Raw genomic sequence first — 22,241 nt, forward strand, 5'->3', positions numbered from 1 at the left:
CTGAATGATATTGGAAATAATATCTTCACATTGATAGCCTTTTCCCTTAGTCTGGATTAATTCCTTAGCATAGCTGCCCGGAAGTAGACTCACTAGGTCACAGGATATTTTTGCATCTCAATACAAATTGCCAAATGGCTTTCCCAAAGGTTGAATGCCATTTATAGTGTTGTCAATAATGAATATGAGTATTTCCATACACCCTTGCCAGCACTGACCATTCTCTTCCTAATTTAGTGGTAAAATTTTCTTAATTTGGGGGCAGAAATTTTTTATATAATTGGGTAAAAAGAAGTAACAAATTACATAATGCAAAGATGCTTGACTTTTTAGTTTTAAAGTGGCTTCAGTATGATAGCATGTCAAGAGGTCTTATCAGGCCCCACTCCCCTTTCTTCCTTGCTATCAGAACCCCAATGTTCATCAAGAATCCACATTCTTCTGCAAGACCTCTGGGAAGGCCGGCCTCATTCCATTCCATGGGTGTAAATCTTAATTAGTTTAAACCAATCATGATAATTCTATTCCCCTACTAGTGATCGTCTTAGGAAATGACATGTGACCCTATTCTGACCAGTGAGCAGAGGGTAATTCCTGGGAACAGCTTCTTTGCCATTGTCCCCATTTCTGCCTCTGGACATTGGCCAATGCAAGAATGGATGCCTAGAAATAATACAGCTATTTTGAAATCATGAAGGGAGCTAAGTGGCAAACTGAGATTGGCAGGTCAGAAAGGTAGAGCATAGATGTCACAGAGCCACTTAACTGACCATCATCAGAATGTCCCTCCTTCCAGACCTCTTGCTTTATTTGACAATAAATCCCTTACTGTTTAAGCCCATTGGGTCTGGGTTTTCTGATCCTTTGCTGTTACTTGCAGCAGACAGTATCCCATCTGATACAAGGATTCATGAATCAGAGGCCTTTCATATGTTAGACTATAGCATCTCAAGTGTCAGTGTTGGTCTCGTCATGAAGACTATAGTGGAAACTGGCAGAGTGACACAAGAGGCCCAATAGAGTGATCAAGGGAGACAATATGCAATTAGTTTATCCCCTTTGGCAAACTGTAACTTGCAAAGGTAGGGTGGAAGTCACCTACCTGATGAACCTGAGTCAAAAGAAGACCTTGAAAAGACCAGGCACGATTTCCTTCTTTAAAACCATGTGAGTCCATGGCCTCCATCCAAGGATCCATCTGTGATCCCTGAAAGAGGAATACACAATGTGATGATCAGTTGCACAATGAATGAGAAGAGACCAGGAAATGGAGCAGTCAAGGTCGTTTGGAATTCAAGTGTCAGCTCTGGGGTTTACCGCCTCCTTAGGAGTGACACTTTCTTTCTTGGGGGTTCAGTTTCCTCAATTGTAAGTTGAGGAGGCTGGACTAAGCGATTGTTCACATTCATTTTAGCTCCAAAGTTAAATGATTGGTTCTACCAGTTTTGAGATGGATAAAGTAGATGATCGTGTAGCATGTACCTATATGTATTACTCTTATTAAAATTATCATTGATACCAGAAAAAATGTGAGGTATGGTAGTAAAGTAAAGTTAAAGGAAAGGTACTCTAGGATCATGCAAATCTGGGGTCGAATACCACTTAGAGGTGTGATGTTGGGCGAGTCACTTAGCCTCTCTAAACCTCGGTTTCCTCTTCTGTTATATGAGGATAATAACAACAATTCCCTTAAGGGGTTGTTGGGAGGATTGAATGAGCTAATGCATATAAAAAAGTTTAACTCATGGTAGGCAGTTTATTGAGCTATTTTTATTAATGGTAGAGATGAAAACTAGCATCTATATGGCACACTACAGTTCATGAGCCAGGAGTAACACCGACATCTCCTAACTCTCAATTTTGTGTTCTTTCTAATACAGCACATGGTCTTCTAAGATAAAGTTGAGTATCAAACTCCTAAAACATAGAGAAAATGAGAAGGAAATAAGTACAAAGAGAGCTATGTTGTAGCAAACATGCATAATGCCACAAGAGATATACTATAATAACACCTTAGCATACGCTCTTTCATAGAGCTGCCCATATTTGCCTCTCTGCTGTCTCATTCGATCCCCAACCCTGTAGAACAAGTAGGCAGTTAATAGTTTCCTAGTCTTCAATGAGGCTGGCTCTGCCCAAATCAGCATAGTAATGTTTTCTTCCCTTCCTGTGAAGTGTCGATAACGAGCCTTGAGAAGACAAGGGGACTGTCCACAGTCAGGCGGTTAGTTGGTGGAATCAGCTCACTTATCTCTAGGAAGAGGAGCAAAGTAGAAATTCTGTACCCAAAACATCACTCTCTCTTGGAAAATTCAAAGTCAATTTTCAAATATGCACAGTTCTCAGGGTAGGAAAGAATGCAAAAAAAGTTATCTAAAAGTAGACAAGGGAGCCTTTAAAAGTCCAGCAGCATATCTAGTGTTAAAGGATAACAAAACAAGAAAGAGGGAGCCAACAGAAGGTGACCTTTATAGAGCCAGGAGCAGAGCAGCACAGGTCTCTGTGGAGCAGACTCTTCCTCATCAAAGAACTTCTGATTCCTTTAGAGAAGAAATGCATGGGAGGCTGGCTCTGGACTATTACAGTCAGACCATCTCCATTGAGTTTGGGGTTTTTGTTGTTGTTTATTTTTATAAAACAATGGCCAATACAGCATAATGATGTATTCAGGCTATTGTTCAGATAAAGAAAATGGTGAGAAAAGTTGTGAAAGATATCTTTGATTCCACTTTCAGTTGTTATCTGAAAGTCATAATAACCCTTAAGACAGATAAGAGTAAATGCTTAAGAGACAAAGATGTAACCAAAAGGAGCACAGGGAGAGCTCAAGATGGGAGTGGAATCTTCCCTTCGCCTCTTCTCAAAAGCCTGAAATTCTCCACGTGTAAAGGGGATGCACCAAGAGAAGCTTTAAGACTGCAATTGGGGCTGCTAAGAGAAAGTTCCCAAATTGGGAACTACTCCAATTTAAGAGTAATCTGAAATCTGAGACAAGAAAATTTGCTCTCAAAACTCATAAATGTAAAAAAAAAATCCCTAGACACCTCTGCTTGGGATCAGAGGGGAATGCCCAATGACCACAAGTCTCAAAAATCCCTCAAGTAAGATCTAGAAATCCCAGCATCCCAGTGGGATACAAATCATGTCAAAAAGGACAGGTGTGGGGCTGGGCCCGTGGCTGAGTGGTTAAGTTCACGTGCACCGCTGCAGGCAGCCCAGTGTTTTGTTGGTTCGAATCCTGGACGCGGACATGGCACTGCTCATCAAACCACGCTGAGGCAGAGTCCCACATACCACAACTAGAAGGACCCACAATGAAGAATATACAACTATGTACTGGGGGGCTTTGGGGAGAAAAAGGAAAAAATAAAATCTTTAAAAAAAAAAAAAGGACAGGCGGCAGGAATCAAGGTAACAGGACATTAACCATAATGACGACCCTTTAGAGGATGTGTTCAAAAGAAAAAAGACAAGCAACATTTAACTGATGGGAGACGTGGATTTACGGTATGAAGGAAAAAGAGATCACCTTTGCCAAAAAGGGAAACCAAGTATAGTTTAGGTGAACAGAAGAAGGACAAAACAAATTCCCTAAAAACATTCAACATCCACTTTCAATTACAAAAATCTTCTCATTTGGGCCGTCCCGGAGGCATAGTGGTTAAGTTTGCACACTCTGCTTCAGCGGCCCAGGGTTCACAGGTTCACATCCCAGGTGCAGACCTACACACCACTCATCAAGTGGCGTTGCGGTGACATCCCGTATACAAAGTAGAGGAAGATGGGCACGGATGTTAGCTCAGGGACCATCTTCCTCAAGCAAAAAGAGGAAAATTAACAACAGATGTTAGCTCAGGGCCAATCTTCCTCATACACACATGCAAAAATCATTTCACGTTAAATTTGATCTAAGTGACCAGTAGATGACTGGCCAAATGGAAATATATTATGACCGGAAAATAAGGAAAATAAGAAAAGGTAATGGAAAAGTTAATAAAAAGTTCCAAATCCATTGTCCTAGAGCATGTTATAAATAGTAGCTAGGTTTTACTTCCCATACAGCACTACGAGTCTGCATTCGGTACACACCACATTGGTTGAGGTTTGAAAAGACAAAAAACAGAAAGGGCGTAGGATGGGAATTTAGGTCAGAATGGAAGCAAACACATGCACTAATCCAGGAAGCAAGAGTAGGGGTGTTGCCAGAATTAGTGATCAGGTTCCAGGATCCCAATGTGAAGCAAGGCTGATCCAAGGCAATGGATAGAGATTTGGGGGATTTTTCTGAATTCTGGAAAAATAAGGATTTGATCACCCAAACCATAAACATTCCTCTGAGAAATGTTACTGTATCTCTGAAAGTACCCCTAATCACTACTGAAAAATGTGTTTTTACAAGAAAAATGCACTCTGCACTCCAATTGGGGGGTACCAAATCAGAAGCTGTGGAAGACCGTAATTGGTACCTGGGATGGAACATGTAGGGACCTTGGAAATATTTGAGTCCCATTCCTTGATGTTAAACGAGAGAAAATGGAGGTGGGGACGGGGAGAGGCAGGTATTTACCCCCAGGTCACACAGTTAGGGACTGGAACGCAGTGCTAGATTAGAGACCAGTTAAGCAAACTCATCCCGCAGGGAGAATTACCTGCTCCTCCACCCCCCCTCCCCCCGCCCTCATCTGCCTCTATTACAGCATTTACCAAACTTTGCCAAGTAAACCTCCAGCACACCTTCCTTTGCCTGTCTCCCACTTTCCCCAATGGCCTTCAAGATGAAGACTATGTTTCATTTGTTCTTTTAGCCCCAGACTTTAATACAAAAGGCTTAATATCGAGCCTCGTAGTTAGGACTCAGTAAGAATTTATGGAATGAGCTAATAACACCAAAAATGTAGATGGCAGAGTGGATATACACATGGGAAGATGGCACCCAGGGTGCCTCCAGGACTCCAGCTCAGAGAAGGCGATAGTGTGGTGATGGCCTGTCGTGATCAGACCACTGATAGTCACTGAGCAACACTGACACAACACAGTTTACCTGGGAAAAGGTAACTAGATTAGTGACAGTTCTGGAAGCTTATAAGTGCATTGAGGAGTCATGGAGGGAACTAGAGGTATTTAGCCTAAAAACGAGATGTCCCAGGGAGTGGTTTTTGAATCGCATTAATAATTTCACAGAGATGCCCAAGGGGCTGCCAAGAAATAGGGAACAGAAAGGGAGAGGATAGAATAGCAGGCTCTGAACCGAGCTTCAGAAGGAAGAGTTGTGCTTTCGTCTGCTTTACACATCGGGCGGTAGCATGAGATTCACGTCAAGAAGTGGTGGGGGCGAGGGGAGGCTCCTCCTGCTAATAGAGTTTGAAAATCATTGCCCAGGGTACTATGATGGGGCCTTAGGCTGGGTTCTTGTCTGATTCCTCGGAAACCAAGCCCCCAAATTATATCCTAGTTTCTGTGTTATTATCTGGATCCCTGCCCATTATCTGCTGCTCGGCTCCTCTGACACTCCATGTGCTGGGCCAGATTCATCCTGGTGCCTGCGACTGGGTTCTGAACAAATGGCCAGCCTCACCCGGGAGAATTTGGTTGTTATTATGTCTTCCTCTCCTTTTTAGAGCCATGAGGGAGCTGTTTTGTTCACAGGTGTAACCCAAATTTCTAAAACAGTGCCTGGCACATAGTAGGTACTTGATAGATGTTAGCTGCTGGTTTTGTTTTATTCCTGGGCCCTGATCCCTCCTGATTTGGCCTTTTATGCCATTGACCAAACTCTACAGAAAGCGTTACCTCATTGTGCATCTGCCTTAGAAAACCCCAGCTCCTTGGGGCCAGAAAATGGATATTCATTGTGGCTTGGAGAGTCAGCAAGAGAAGGAGGGGGAAGGTGGCGTCACTGGATGCCTTACAAGGCTCGTTGCAATTTATTAGTGACAGATTCCATATGAAGTTGTCTCTACACTCTTGATTCAGAAAGAAAATCAGCTTCCTAGGTTGCTTTTTGTGCTCTCAATTGGCTTCAACAACTCTTAGTGCCCCCTCCACCTGCTGCCCCTTCTAGGCAGCCATGCCCTTGTAAAGACATAGCTCACAGGCAGCCACACTTCCTACACATCACTCTGACCCCCTGGCCACAGCTGACTGGACCGGGAGTGGCACGTGACCTAAGGACAGTCCACTTACAGGCTAACCAGCGGCCCATGACACGGTCCAGTGTGGTGACTGGGCTGAGTCAACCAGGTTCTCCCTCAGGAATGTGAACTAAGACACACTGAAAGAATGGAGCAGATAACAGAAATCTGAAGCTGAGGGAACGTTCTGGGGCAGAGGAGCAACCATGATGCCCCATTCTCAGGGAAAAGTTATGAGGCAGGAGGAATTGGAAAAAAACAACAGAGACCCAGAATAAAGCCCAGAGAGCAGAGAATTGGGAAAAAAATGAGCTAGCTGGAAGAGAGATACAGACACACCAAAGAGCTGAGTCAGGCCAAAAGCCACCAGGTCCCTTGCTGAAGCTCCCGGAGCCACCTCCAGGTCCTGCTCTTCCTAGTGGGTGGGCTTCTGAGCACAGGCCTCCTCAGAACAAACACCTCATTGTTTGAGCTGCACGGAATCCTTGCCACGGAAAGAGCCTAATTAAAATGTGCTCTGTTTGGGGAAAGCATTTCCTCTGCTGCTGTTACAAATCACCGTAAACTTTTGGCCTAAATCAACACAAATGTATGATGTTACAGTTCTTGGGGTCTGAATTCTGAAATGGCTTTCACTGGGCTAAACTGAAGATATCAGAAGGGCTGCGTGCCTTCTGGAGGCTCCGAAGGAGAATGTGTTCTCTTGCCTCTTCCAGTTTCTAGAGACTGCCTGTATTCCTCGGCTCCAGGCAGCAATGGCACCACTCCAACCTCTCCTTTCAACATCGCTTCCCCTTCTCTGACTCTCATACCTCCTTCTTCCCTTGTAAGGACCCTTATGATTACATTGGGCCCACCCAGGAATCCAGGATAATCTCCCCATCTCAAGGTCCTTAACCTAAATCATACGTGCAAAATTCCCTTTGCCGTGTATGATAGTCACAGGTTCTGTGGGACATGCATATCTATGGGGGGGCCATTATTCTGCCTAATGAACAAGGACTAACCGCTTAAGAACAGCAAAGTAGACTGAGCCCCACAAAATCATGTCAGCTAGCAGAGGGCTGCTTACATTTTAAATGCTTTAAAACAGGGAGTAATCGAGCTGGCACAACCTCCCTCTTGTAAGCATCCGTTCAAGAGGAGAGCCTCCTCCCTATTCTCAATGCTGGTCTCCATATCTTACACAAACACAGGGGGCCCTGGGAGTGTGGGCTCCATTTGGAATGCAAGAGAGAGGCTCACCCTCACTGGGACACAGTCGTGTTAGCATTGCAGTGAATAAGCGAGCAGTCCAGTGAGAATGAGGCAGACCACAACTGGGGAAGAGATTGGTAGAGACCCACCTTTGATTATGTTCCTTCCTCATTACAGGAATTTATTTAGCTATGTTTCACTCAGAAGATCCTGTTGACAGCCCGGATGCACACCGCTGGGTAATTACAGGGCTCTAAGAAATGACATGATGGGAGGAGAGGAGCTTACATGATAAGAAAATAATGCCTGGTAACAGCTTTAACTGACAGTACAGAGCTGTGCCATTATGCCTGTGCGTGACAAGGGGAGAAAGGGGAAGAAAGGTGGCAGGTCCTGCCCCATTCTAGTCATTTCCTTTCAGGCTTTCCTTGATCAGCCTTCTTCTCTGTTGTGGAAGGAAACGCAGGTGCCTTCTGTAAGCGTTTGGCTGGAAAGGAACCCTAGAGGCCTCGGGTTTCGGGGGAACCAGAAGTTGTTTGGTCTAAGAAGCAGAGATGCTTACAAAAAAAGCCCTTGGTGGGGGCTGGCCCAGTGGCATAGCAGTTAAGTTCGAGGGCTCCATTGGCTTCACCCACCCATAACTCTCAGGTTCAGATCCCGGGAATGGACCTACACACCACTTCTCAAGCCATGCTGTGGTGACGTCCCACATGCAAAGTGGAGAAAGATTGCCACAGATGTTAGCTCAGGGACAATCTTCCTCAAGCAAAAAGAGGAAGATTGGCAACAGATGTTAGCTCAGGGCCAATCTTCCTTACCAACAACAACAACAAAAAAGCCCTTTGTGGGATTCAGTTTTTCAAAAAATACATAGACCCCAAGTAGCCAAGCACAGCATCTTCAGAAGTCAGTGACTGATTATTCAAAGGCACCCAAGGGCGAGATGTCCATTCCCATTCCTGGGTTATAGAAACCCCAAATAGAGTATGCTACAAGGATTCCATACCAGTTCGTAAAGAAAATGCAATCAGCATGATTCAAATACGTTTATTCTTTTCAATTTGATACTGAGTAATATTTCCGACACAGCCTGAGGGCCATCGGGCTTTCCGTAACACTTTCTATCTCAGAGGGCTCTACGGCTGGCTAAATAGAGATTACTGAAAGATCCAGAATTTATGGACCGAGTTATGAGGTCAGAGTTTGTTGAGCTTCCTTTCTGGACATATTTAGGCTACTGCAACCCGAAAGCCAATACTGAACCAGTCAAAAAGAGGAAGAAAACTTACATCTTTGGTGTTTCCCAGATCTCCAATAATCTACAGAGGCCAAGTGCAAAGTCTGCATGTGGCAGACCATGAGACTGTGCTCAATTTCCTTCTGTTTTCTTTGCGAGCTCTCTGCTGCCCTGGCATCCCACATGCAAGTATTCTTTTCCTCTTGTGATTAGTTTGGATTATGGAATGATGAGAAAACATGTTGTGTAACAAATGAGATTAGGAAGAAGAGAAAAACAGAGCAAAAGGATATTACGTCTTACCTGTTGAAACAACCTAAGGCAAATTCTAATATAAAGGCGAACTTGTATGACCTGTCGGAGCGAGTGCTGGGCCAACTGCATCCTAGTGTGTGGTTTCCACAGACTCGTGAAATGGGAAAAGAAAACCGAAAGGGAGTAAGAAGACTCTCTGCTCCGAGATGGATTTATTCCGACAAGGAGGCTATACGAAAGGGGAATGAATAGACACAGAAGAGCCCTAAATGGCAGCACAGGGGGATGGAGATGCTATAATGGGCGACTGGTTAGAAATATCGATGCTTAGGAGCAGAAAGGCTTAGAAAGTCGGGAAGAAGAGATATTTTTGCTCTTTGCTCTGATTCCAAATTTTGTGTCTTCAGCAAAAACCCAGAAGTACAGCCCTTATGGGCCCAGAGGGAGATTAAGCAAATGGTCTCTAGAAAACCAAAGCAGGACTATTTTCAGGCCAGAAGTACCCTAACTATGATACTCTGAGAACTACAAATACCACAGTAACATTTAGAAAGATTATAGAGGAGGAAAAGGGAATTATTTTCCTACCTACCGTGGAAGGGAGAACAATGACTCCTCCAAAAGATTTCCAGATCCTGATCCCAGAACCTGTGAATATGTCAGGTTACATGGCAAAGGGGAATTAAGGCTGCAGATGGAGTTAAGATTACTAAGCAGGTGACCTTGAGGTGGGGAGATTATTTTGGATTATCAGGTGGGCTCAGTGTAATCACCATGTTCTTAAAGGTGGAAGAGGAAGAAAAGAAAGTCAGAGTGATACAACGTAAGAAGGACTCAACCTGCCGTTGCTGGTTTCCTAGAACAATGAAGGGGCCGTGAGCTGAGGGATGTGAGTGGTTTCTAGGAGCTGGAAAAGGCAAAGAAACAGATTTTCTCCTAGAGCCTCCATAAGGACTGCAGCCGTATGGACACCTTGATCGGAACCCAGTGAGACCAACTTCAAATGGACATCTGACCTCCAGAACTGGAAGATAATAAATTTGTGTTGTCTTTAGCCAGTAAGTTTATGGTCATTCATTTCAGCAGCCGAAGAAAACTCATACAGCTGCCACAGGAGTAAGGGAACATTATGGATGTCTGAAGTGGTCTCTGTGAGTACCAGATACATACCTCACACTCTCCTCAGGAAAATGAAGTCCTTTAGGAACTTGAAGAAGTTGTTAGGAGAAAAGGAAATGTTTTCAGACTCCTTGATTTCAATGCCTCTGCCTCCTAAGTTGGGGGAGTCTGAGCTATGTGGCAGTCCCACTCTAATGCAGCCGAGGGTTCAACCTTCTGACCTCCAGGGAGGTGCAGGCCCCTCTGTTGAGGATCGCACGTTAGCAATGAAGAGATTCCTCTGACATCACAGCCTCCGCTCTGAGAAAGATCTGAGATGGGCTACTTTCTGTTTCAAAACTAGAATTTCATATACAAAAGTAGTGGTGTAGCAGACACTGTTGGAAGCCAACTCAAAGTCCATTCCCCCCTTCTTCCTTGCTAGGAGAGCCCCTGTGTTGTTTAGGTGTCCACTCCTCTGTCCATGAGACTCAGGGTCAAGTAATGACTAATCTAAGCCCATCACGGTGATCGCCCTTGCCCAAGACTTCGTCATCATGGGCGTGTGATGGAGTTCTGGTCAATGAGCTATAGAGGGAAGTCAGCTTTAGGTCTTTTGGGAAAGTTTTTACTCAAACTTGAAAAGAGATTTATGGAAGAGAGGAGACTCTTTCTTCCCCGGATGTTGTTGTGATGAGGAGATGAATTCTAGAGTTATGAGCCACCACCTGTAGACTGTGAAGGTATGAGGCTGAGAGCAAGGCCATATGTCAAGGACAGCGGAGTAGAAAGCCAGAAAGAACCTGGGTCTCTGATAATGCCATGAAGCCCCCGAATTAGCCAATTTCAGAGTTGTCCTACTTGGGTCTTCTTATTTATGACATTATAAATCCCTTAGATTTTCTGTTGGTTGCAACTGAAAATATCCCACCTGATGAAGAGATGGTTAATTAACATCCTCAAAATATAAAAGTTAATGAGAAAAATACGTGTATTTCAAGATTTTAAAAATTAAGCAAAAAGTTGGAGGCTGGCCCATGGTGTAGTGGTTGAGTTCAGTACGCTTCACTTTGGGGGCCCAGGTTCACAGGTTTAGATCCTGGGTGCAGAACTACACCACTTGTCGACCATGCTATGATGACAACCCACATGCAAAACAGAGGAAGACTGGCACAGATGTTAGCTGAGGGTGAATCTCCCTCAAACAAAAAAAGGGGAAGATTGGCAACAGATGTTAGCTCAGGGCAAATCTTCCTCAAACAAAAAAAGGGGATGATTGTCAACAGATGTTAGCTCAGGGCAAATCTTCCTCAGGGGAAAAAAGAAATAAATTAAGAAAAAGAAAAGAATGTATAATTTTTTGCCTCTAAATTGACAAAATCCTTTTTTAGATTAGATGGTATCTAATATTGTTGATGGCTTATGGAAGTGGGCACTTCTGTTAGAAATGTAAATGGACTCATCCTTTCTGAAGGACAGTTTAGTCCTACATAGTACAGAGAAAATCCCTGCCGGCTGGATCAGAGATTGGACTATCCCTGGCAACAGCCTTCTATCCTAATATCTATTTAAATTTACTAATTTGCTGGGAAGGCAAGCTAAAAGCTGTCTTGGAAGTATCCAGAACTACATCCTCATCTGAAGTTCAGACATGTTTGGTAAACTTAGATGGGGCCACCTAATGTTACATTTTAAGAGGAAATACAGTATCCTTGGGAAGAAATCGTCCATGGGAAGAAAGAATCAGGCAGACTTGTCAGGCAACCGGGTCTCCAAATGGAGGAGGTAGCAGTCCCAAACACATGGCAAGTGCCCAAGCACTGGACCTGTCCAGATCCAGCCACCTGGGGTGTTCCAGGGAGAGAAAAGCTACACTTGAAACCAGAGATCCTTAGGGGTACCAAGGCCATAACATCACACCACGCAAGAATCCCTTTAATGGGGTCCCTCTGTCAGTGTACATTAGAGAGGAGGGAAGATGAGCACCAGCAGCCCAAAGCACCAAGGAGCAGGTCAGCAGCAGCTCCCAAAGCACACGGGCAGTGAGGGTGCCCATGTGTCTGAGGCAGCGCCAACCTGTGTGAGGCACCCTCCTGAAATTCCTGGATATGCTGGAGAGGAAGAGAAAGATATCCAGGGGGACTCAAGTAACTGCAGCTGCTCAAGCAAGAGGAGGGGTTCTCAGGCTGAGAAAAGCTGTTCCTTTTCCTGTGACTTCACTTGTGTGGACAGGCTAAAAAGACCTGAGCGACATTCGCTACATCAGGAGACCTAAATCTCTTCACACCATGTGACCCAGCAAATCTTCTTCTAGAAATGTATCCGAAGAAAACAACCAGGATTCACTCAAAAATCTTTGTACGAGAATATTTATCATAGAGTTTTCAGAATTGCAAAATATTAAGCAAAAAATGGTGAAGAGATGGGAAGGGCTAAGTAATGTATGATGTCATTAAATATTATGTCTAAAAAGTATTTAGTGACATAGGAAAATGTTAAGAATTAACTCAGGAAAAAACTAATATAAAGAACTCAATGCATGTTAAGATTCTTTTAAAAAAAATAAATAAAGCATGGAAAGAAGGCTAGAAGGTAACACACTCCAATTTTTTTTACAATAATTAACTCAGGGTGCTGAGATTCTGCAGGATTTGGCTTTCATTCTTTTAATGCAGGGTTTATTTTTCATTTTTTATATTTTGCAACTATTACACCATAAACGTGAATTACTTTTGTGACCAATAACAAATTATAATAAAGTTATGAGAACTCTATGCTAAGGAATTTGAAAACTACTAGTCAAAACCTGATATTTCAAAGCTTATCATTTTAGGAGAAAAAAAGAACAGAATAGTGATGAGTGGCCTGTTCAGACAGAAGGCAGATTCACCACTAAGTTCTTTTCTGTTAATCAGTCTGCAAGACGCTTCTTAAGATGGTCGCACTGTGAAGCCGGCTATTTCAAAGCTATATTTCTTTGTAAGCATTTGGTACATTTCTATATGATTTAAAAGAAATGATTAGTTCTATGCGGGATGTCTTTCTTTGTTGTAAAATTTTCCTCTGAATTAGGATATTCCATTTTAATGTAAAACTGAAATATTATTTCTCTTCTAATCTTTCATTTGTCCTCATTCATGTAAATATGGGGTTTCAATATACTTTTTTCCATTTAATGAATTCAAAAGTAGATTTTTTTTGCTTGAGGAAGATTGTTGCTGAGCTCGCATCTGTGCCAATCTTCCTCTATTTTATTGGTATGCCACCACAGGATGGCTTGATGAGCTGTGCTAGGTCCGTGCCTGGGATCCAAACCTGAAAACCTGGGGTCACCGCAACGGAGCACGTGGACTTAACCACTACGCACCCGGCCAGCCCCCAAAACTAGATCTTAAGAAAAATTTTTTAATTACTGAAAATAAGTAAAAATATTTATATATATATATATATATATATTATTTTTTTGAGGAAGATTAGCTCTGAGCTAACTACTGCCAATCCTCCTCTTTTTGCTGAGCTAACATCCGTGCCCATCTTCCTCTACTTTATATGTGGGATGCCTACCACAGCGTGGCTTGCCAAGCAGTGCCACATCCGCACCCGGGATCCGAACCAGCGAACCCCGGGCTGAGAGAAGCGGAACGTGCGCACTTAACTGCTGCACCACCTGGCCAGCCCCAAGTAAAAATATTTAAGGAAGGATTTATACTCCATTTTTTGCATTCGTTACAATCCCACCTCTTAAGAAGAATAAATGAAATGTTTAGCTAAAACTTAAACGCAATGTGGTAATGAAGAGCTGTTTGGAAGAGCACAGTTGTTTGAGTCTGCGGTGGGTCCTCTGATCCATCTTAATCCTCAGCTCCTCTGGGGAGAGGGCCTGGAAGTCTCTGTGGGGCGACAACCCAGAGGATATGGGAGTTAGCGCTGCAGAAAGTGGCCTGTTCCCTCCTTTCTGCCCCAGACTGCCTGCTACTGAGCTAAGCCTCTGTCTCTCCAGCAGCGTAATTGAAGCATGGCCGATACTGAGGAGCTTGCACAGGTCCCCTGAGCCCTCCTGTCTGAGTAAGACGGTCAACCACAAAGCCATCCCCTTTCCCTTCTCTTTCCTGGACATCGTGACCTGACATGGATTCCCGATGGCCCCTAATGAACTGGAGCCTCTTGGAGCCAGAAGTCTGTTGAGAAACAGTAGAAACTTAGAGCCAACTGACAGTTCCTCCGAGAGCTTGCTCTGAATTCTCACTCTATTTCGTCTCTGGTCTCAGCCCATATTCGTTGTCTCTCTGTCTTGCTCTTTCCCTACTGTCTTGTCAACATTCTCCTGCTCCTGCTTGGTCTTCCGCATAGCCCCACAGCCAAGTCCTGTTTCACTGCTCCTCTCTCTGTCTATCTCCCTCCCTCCTTTCTGTTTCACAAGGACACACAAGCACACATAGACACACACACGCATATAGATACATACATGCACACATACAGACAGACACACACATACACAAACATCAGTGTTTCTGGGAGAAGTTTTAGATTGTCCATTATCAATTAATGGAAATGATTTGCTTTTAAACTACAGTCATGCCCCGCATAAAGACATTTCTGTCAACAATGGACTGCATGTACGATGGTGGTCCCATAAAATTCGTACAATATAGCCTAAGTGTGCAGTGGGCTATACCATCTAGGTTTGTGTAAGTATACTCCATGATGTTCACACAGACAAAGTCGCCTAACAACTCGCTTCTCAGACCACATCCCCGTAATTAAGCGATGCGTGACTATACTTAACTGTCTCGGTTGCTGCCTTCCGGTTCTGGTTCTCCTCTATTTAATTGTAAAATTCCTTTTTTTAAAATATCAATAAAATGTCCACAGGATAATAGTTGAACCTTGAGTAGCCACTGACTAAGAACATAGGTATACACGTAGGGATCCCCAGAACCCTTTCAATCCCTCTGAGCACCCCCTCCCCTCCCACCAAGACACAGGGTTGGGACCTCTGCTGTCGCCAAGACAGGGTCATTCTGTCTCAACTCTGCACAGAGCCAAGCAGAGCACCAGGAAACTCCAGATGCACGACTATGACGTGGTGGCTATTTGATCAGCTGCAGAGAAAGCCCAAAGCTAATCGCCTCATTCAATTACAGGCTCAGATCCTCTAGGACTGCGGAGCTGGTGTTTGTCTGTGTTGCTCTGATCATTCTTTTGGCTCGATAACAATTTCCTCACAACAGGCTCCGTGAATTGGGAAAGAGAATTGGGTGATGAAAGCCCCACGTGGTGACCGCTGTGCGATCTCCACATAGGGGACCACCCCTCTCTGTGAGTGTTCAGACCAGCTTCCTTCACATACCCGAAACGCTCTCCCATAGCCGAGTTCCTTCCTGGCCTGGAACTCTTGCCCTGAACCCCACTCTCTCCAGCTGTGCTTCTGACCCTCTGCCTAATTGTGCCAGCCCCCTCCCCTTCATGGCTGTATCCAGCGCCCCAAACCCCAACCTACAGGGTTCAAGGGCTCAGTGCTCAGAAACTTACTTGACTAGCGCCTGACTTCAAGCGTCATCTACAGCCTCAGGGGCTGCCCCCAGGCCAAACCCAGTGAATTAGGACTCTGGAATCCAGTCCACCTTTGACACAAGCTTGATTCCCCTGGGGGAAAGAAAGTAGCTGGGTTAGTTTATCCAACTTCTCCCCCATTTCCAGATCATGTGAAGGGAGCTCCTGGGATCAGAAACACTCGGATTCCAATCCTAGCATTTGCTACTTACTAGCAGTATGATGTCAGGCAGGTACCTAACCCCTCTCCACCTCACCTGCCTCATCTAAGAAATGCAAAGAATAACACTTGTTTTGAAAGACTATCATGAGGAATAAAAGTAATGTATACAAATATGGCGTTTGGCACATAGTAGACCAACAAAAAAGTCACCACTGTGACTACCCAGTTTCAATCTATTCTCTCCTGGCTTTGCAGGAAGTTCTGGAGTCTCTAGCCATATGTCCACTTGCCTGCCAGGTGCACTGGCCATAACCACAGCACATTCCTGAAGGTCACTACAAGGCTGGAAAATTGTGGGTCAGCTTCCCAGAGGCACAATCTCCCAGACAAGCTGAGGCTTTAGGCCCGCCTGCAGTCTATTCCTGGTAAGTTCTGTTTGGACTTCTGCCTATCATGCATTCCCCCTGATGCCTGTTTTAGCCACAAACCACCCGCCCCCACCCCAGTGGTACTCTGGAGCTGGTTAGTACTGGCCAGCAAGAGCCGGTCATTAAATTTTCAGAATTTTGCTAGTCAACTGAAATCAGTCATGGTAGGAATATTTACACCATGGAAATTGGCAACCATTACAAGTGAATCTGAGTTCCCCCCTGCCCTGTGCTCCCCGAGAGCTGATTTATGAGCCCACGCTGTACCCGCGATCACTCCTGAGCATGACTTGTCTGTGCCACACCCCTCTAAACCACGCTCCTCCCCCAGCCCATTGCCTGTTACTAAGACCTTGCCCAAGGGAATGTGTCTGGTCTCCAGGTCCTTGTGACCCCAGTGTGGCATGGACAGAACCCCAGATGTGGCACCATCCAATAGAATAACACAAACCCCAGACATCCCAGGGGACTCTGCTTTGTTGACTATCAAGTTCCCACTCATCTGAGACAGCTCCTCTCAAACAGAGGCAATAGACCATTTCACACATTAATTATCTCAGACTGCAAACCTAATGGGAAGATCTCAGAGGGTCTCCTATTGAATAAACAAGCCCTGTCAATGCTCTATATAAAACATTCCGAAGAGTCTAAATGACAGTTCCCCAGTCGTATTTTACTTGAGACGATGCCATGTGACAGAATGAATTCCATCCATGACTTTCCGTTGGCTCCTGTGTGACCTTTCCCCCCATTTCCTGACAGATTCGTCTTGCGGAACATCTTGTGAAGAGTGTGAAAAACATCCCTTTTTTTCTCTGTCATGCTGAAAGCTGAATCTCATGAATTTATTTTCCTTAAAATAACAGGTGCTGCATATTCTGATCACTTCTTGCTTTAATTATATTTGGTTTAACCCTCCTAAATCGCACCACACATTTTCTGTCTCCTTCCTACCCTTCTCGAGAGTCTTGATCCATCAGTGGAAAATTATTGCTTTGATCTTTAAGTTGACCATAACCAGAGAAATATCAAAGGGATCAAGGATGCTGTTGTTTCAATGAGTATAAATTTAGAGAATAGTTTTTTTTACTCCTGATACCATCTTTAATGCTTTTAAGCTAAGGAGGGTAACTTAGGAAGGTCCTGATAGTCACAGACTTCAGACAGCTTGGGAGAGTAACATGCAATCCACACTATGATTTAGGTCACCAGAATTTCTGTAGCGTATTATGTACTAAGTCCTCTGGTAGGCTCTGTGGCTCTTGAGGCCCATCTCTTTGAGGAGTTTGTCTGTCCAGTAGGGGAGACAGATAGACCAGCAAGTAGACACAACAGGATCTGATACGCGTAGTAGTATAGGTTTGAACAAAGTACAGAGATAGAAAGTAGCAAAGAAGAGGGGATGACTAAGTTATTTGGGAAGTGTATTAGTTTCCTTTTGCTGCTGTGACAAATTACCATAAACTTAGATGCTTACAACAACACAAATTTATTCTCTTACAGTTCCAGGGGTCAGAAGTCCAAAATGAGTCTTCTGGAGCTAAAATCAAAGTGTTAGCAGGGCTGGTTTCTTCTGAGGGCTCCATGGGGAGAATTCATTCCTTTGCCTCTTCTACCTTCTAGAAGCTGCCAGCAACCCTCGCCTGGTGGCCCCATCACTCTAATCTCTGGTTCCATCACCACAGTGCCTTCTCCTCCTCTGCTCTCCTGCCTCCTCTTATAAGGAGCTTTGTGATTACATTGGACTCACCCCCCAGATAATCCAGGATAATCTCCTCATCTCAAAATCCTTAACTTAAATCTGCAAAGCCCTTTTGCCATGTAAGGTAACGAGTCAATAAATTCTAGGAATCTACTCACCAACATTCAGTCTATCACAGCAGGATAGGGGGAGGGGAGTTCAGTGAAACTTCTTCTCAGGTGTCAAGCAAAGGATGGTGGAGCCTTTTGCTGTGTCTGGACCAGGTCTTGCCACTCTGCGTCTTGCGAATCTGACCTGCCGCAGATTCCCACACTTCAGCTGCTGCTGCCCGCCCTGCTGTCCTTCTTACCTCTGGAGGCGGCGTCAGCCCCCCAGCTCCTCCAAGGTCATGGGGGCCTATGAGGCTGGAGCTGCCCAATGGTCCAAAAATTGGCTAGCAATCTACCTTAGAAGCATACTACCAAATACCACCTTTCTCAGGTACAACTGAAGTACACAGGATTTCCCGATTTTACACTGGAAAATAATGAGGATAATTTTTTAAACAGCTATCTGCTATTAACACTTACAGGTAATGAATGATGCTGAGTGATGTACATGAATTACCTCATTTAGTGCTGATAAATAACCTCTATGGCAAATACAATCTTTATTCTCATGTTTAAGAAGAGGAAACTACAGCATAGTAAGATTAGTCCATTTGTCCAGTGCCACTCATCTAGCAAGAACAGTAGTTCCAATTTACAACCGGCTTTGTCCAGTTCTAATGCGCTCGTTCTAACCACAACTCTGCTCTAATGCCTAAATCAGCTGATTCCCAGTCTAGAGATCTAGTCAGTAAACGATCTGAGGCAATAAAGTAGAAAAGATAAGGGCACAGATCAGATCCTGGACCTTAGCCACATATAAACTTATAAAATTGGGTCAATTGCTTAATTCCTATGTACCTCAGTTTCTCATCCATAAATTGGAGATAAAAATATTACCCATTTGAGAGGGTTATAATGAGGATTATATGGGATATTTGTAAATACGAAGTACCTGGAACTCAGTAATCAATAAATCTTAGCTATTTTACTGTTATTTAGCTAAGAGTTGTCATATTATTGAGAGTAGAGAATAGATAGACACATCTTCACAAGAACTGGAGTAGGGAAAGGATTCTTTGATATGGAATCTTCGAGTGAGGTTGCTAATAAGCATCTTGGTGCACAAGTTAGGTCCAAATAAATGTTAATTCTCCTACAAAGGGTGTGCAAGGGTAATGGCCGTGGTAAAGGAGCTTTGTCTATCTGTTATTAAGTGCTGTCGCTCAGCTCTAATCTCCTTCCTACAGTTTGCTCAGGGATCCTGGGCCCAGAACTTGGCAAATTCTGTTTGTCCTCTGCCCCTTGCCTCCTTGTTAGGCTCCACCATCGGAGGGATTGGATGGAAGACCGGAGGCTGGGGGAGGAAGAGGGGCCTGCTACTGTTCCTGTCTGCACTGCCCCGGGAAGAGCCTACATCCTGGCACCAGCAGGTCAGTTCTGGTGACCTCAACCTCTCCCCTTCGTCTCCCAGCTCTAGAAGTCCCAGATGCTTCCTGCAGTGACCATCTTTATGTGAATCCTGTGTTACATCAGTGTTCCCTTTTTACTTTTCTGTGCTTCAACAGCTATTTCATCAATTCCCTATGGTAAATTCTTTCTATTAAAGTAACTCGTGTGGATTCTGTTTCTTGACTAGACCCTGAATGATAATGCACGCATACTTATGGACGAACACTGCTCATGGACATTTGTGTATGCACACACACATTTCACATGCTTTCTATATGCAAATTCACAGCAGTTTTCTCAGTTTGTTCCAGCCCTGTATCTGCTCCATTGGCCCTTATCAACGCTCCATCCTTTCCAGATTCTAAAATGTATTAGAAAGAACTAAGTGACAGGGTTCTAGGTGATGCAAAATCTTTTCCCTCTTATAAATATACGCATCTGTTTGATGCTTCTATAGTCAAAAACTTACAGGAGAACTCTTTTTAACATCAGGCATTCATGGTGGTACCATTTGTTACTGGCTCAAAAGGGAAATTTTAAACAATTTGATGATAGAAAAATTCCCTATTGAAACTTTCACTGCTTCCTTCATTTATTCAACATACACCATTTTCCATTCAGTGCCTGACCCTCTTCTAGATGCTTTAGATACAGAAAAGAATAAGACAAAGCCACAGCCCTCATGGGGGAGCACAGGGGAATGAGGGACGGGGAAATGGCGTGTGCAGACCTTTGTGGGGAAGACAGTGTGTGGAGCGGGGAAGGGGGTGACTTCAGGCAGGAAGAGCAGAAGTAATGTGTGAGCGCTCTGAGTCTGACTGCCTGGTTTCAAATCTGCCTAACCATTTGTTGGTCAAATGACCTTGGCAAAGTTCCTAAACTTGTCTCTGCTTCCTCTTTCCTCTTTTTACAAAATGAGGACAATAACAAATACCTTCTTTAAAGCATTGCTCAGAAGGTTAAAGAATAATATAAAAAGTGCTTGACACGGTGTAGGTACTTTGTAAGTGCTAGCTATTATTACTATCGATGCCATCATTAGAAATGTACTCAGAGGGCTTCTTTGCCCTAAAACATTAATCTGCCAGGGGACCCCAGAAGGGCCTCAGGTCAGGTCCAGTTGCACCATTTCCCAATGGTGTCATCCTGGAAAACTTACATGGCCTCTCTGAGCTTCCATTTGTTTGTGTGTAAAATGGTGACAATGCTGCCTGCAGCACAGAGTTGTGGCTTGCACAAATGAGCCAATGCATACACAATCACAATGACGTACCTACTAGGTGGGTACTTAATAAATAGCACTCACTCATCTAACAAATACTTTGGGGTACCTACTCTGTGCCAGGCACTATTCTTGCTATGGGGTACGGTCATGAACAGGACAAGGAGCTGCTCTCGGAGTGCTTATGTTCTAAAGGGGAGACACACAAGAATTACACTGGCAAGCCAGTGTACACAATTCCATGAGAATTCCAATACAGGAGGGAAAGAGATAAAGAGTTCAGGGGGCGGTGGTGAGTGGGGTGGTCAGGGAAGTTCTCTTTGTAGAGGTGTCATCTGGAGAGATGTAAGGAAATGAGGGAACAGGCAGTACAAGGATTGGGAAGGAGAATTCTGGTCAGGGAAGAAAACAAACAGAAAATCTCTGGGATGGAAAACAGACAGGAGTGTTCAAGGAGCAGGAGGGGACAACGTGGTCAGAGCAGAGCGAGCAAGCGAGAGGGAGGAGAAGTTGGAGTTGAAGAACTGGGCAGGGGCCAGATCCAGTAGGATCTGATAAGAGTGGTCAGAATGTTGATTTTAGGTCACTTACTGTATTAGGAGAAAGTACTGGAGAGTTGAGGTCAGAGGAAGCAACATAATCTGATTTTCTTTTTTTAAAGATTACTCTAGCTGCTCTGTGCACAACTGCCTGTCGAGAGAGAGAGAGAGAGAGAGAGAGAGAGAGAGAGGAAGAGAGAGAGAGAAAGAGAGAGTGGAAGTAGGGAGTACAGTGGGGAGGCTGCCATATTTGAAACAAGGAATGCTGGTGGCCTGGGCTAAGGTGGGAACACGGAGGGGAGAGGAGAGAAGAGAGGTGGTTGAATTAAGGACCTGTTTTGAAGGCAGACCTAAAAGGGTTTGCCGATAGATTGCAATGGAGAAGAGTAGGAGAGGAGCACGTTGGGGTGGGGGAACCGGCAAAAGTTGAGTTCAGATTTAGCCATGGAAAACGAAGTGCCTGTTAGAGATCCAAGCAGGAACGCTGAGTGGGCAGTCAAATATACACTCTGGGAGCCCTTCTCCACCCCTCTGCTTCCCTTCCACCATCACAGGGTTATTTATTGGAGTTAAGACATTGACCTGAATCGATGCATTAAATCACCATTTGGTCATTTGGTATGAATCTAGTTAATTTATTGTAACTAGAAGGAACAATAATTTTTATGGCATATAGGAGCTTCTACCTGGCCCTTGAAAGAGGTCAGGGTGTCCAGAACAGCAGAAGGAGCACAGAGAGGGGAGGCGAAGCGGCACTGGAAATAATTTTCTCCCACACGGCAGCGCGGGCCCTGTGTATATAACCTGTGCTGCCTTAGAATTTCACACAAGACTTATGAATCACACTGAGTACCTCTTTCGGGTCATTTACTTTCCTCTATCAATTACTAGCCAAGTCAGACGTGGGCTGAATTTAAACCAAATTGCAATTGCTTTTTCTACCCACTGCCCATTGAAAGCCTCATCAACATTGTTGTCCGTGACTGCGGGAGCTTCTATCCTTCCTGGGAGGGAGACAAAGAAACACCCACGTCTTCAAATACCCTTTCCAATTACCTTTCTTCTCTATCCTGATGAGCATGGCAGAATCCTGAACCCCATCTCTATATCTCATAAGCAGACTCCGCAGAGCAGAAGACGCACAGTAGCTCTCCTCCTCAGCTCAGCATCCCCAGCTT

General features: G+C 44.3%; 1 long non-coding RNA gene across 1 annotated transcript in view; it reads right to left on the reverse strand.

The window, feature by feature from the left end:
* Window positions 1–1,103: 1,103 nt before the first annotated feature.
* The window catches only part of LOC124227331 (uncharacterized), a 129,578-nt gene continuing 108,440 nt past the window's right edge, over window positions 1,104–22,241 (reverse strand). Inside the window, exon 3 of the long non-coding RNA XR_006885452.1 lies at window positions 1,104–1,207. This is a non-coding gene — a long non-coding RNA (uncharacterized LOC124227331). The remainder of the gene's footprint in view (window positions 1,208–22,241) is intronic.

Source organism: Equus quagga, chromosome 15, assembly GCF_021613505.1.
Source record: "Equus quagga isolate Etosha38 chromosome 15, UCLA_HA_Equagga_1.0, whole genome shotgun sequence".
Taxonomy (NCBI): domain Eukaryota; kingdom Metazoa; phylum Chordata; class Mammalia; order Perissodactyla; family Equidae; genus Equus; species Equus quagga.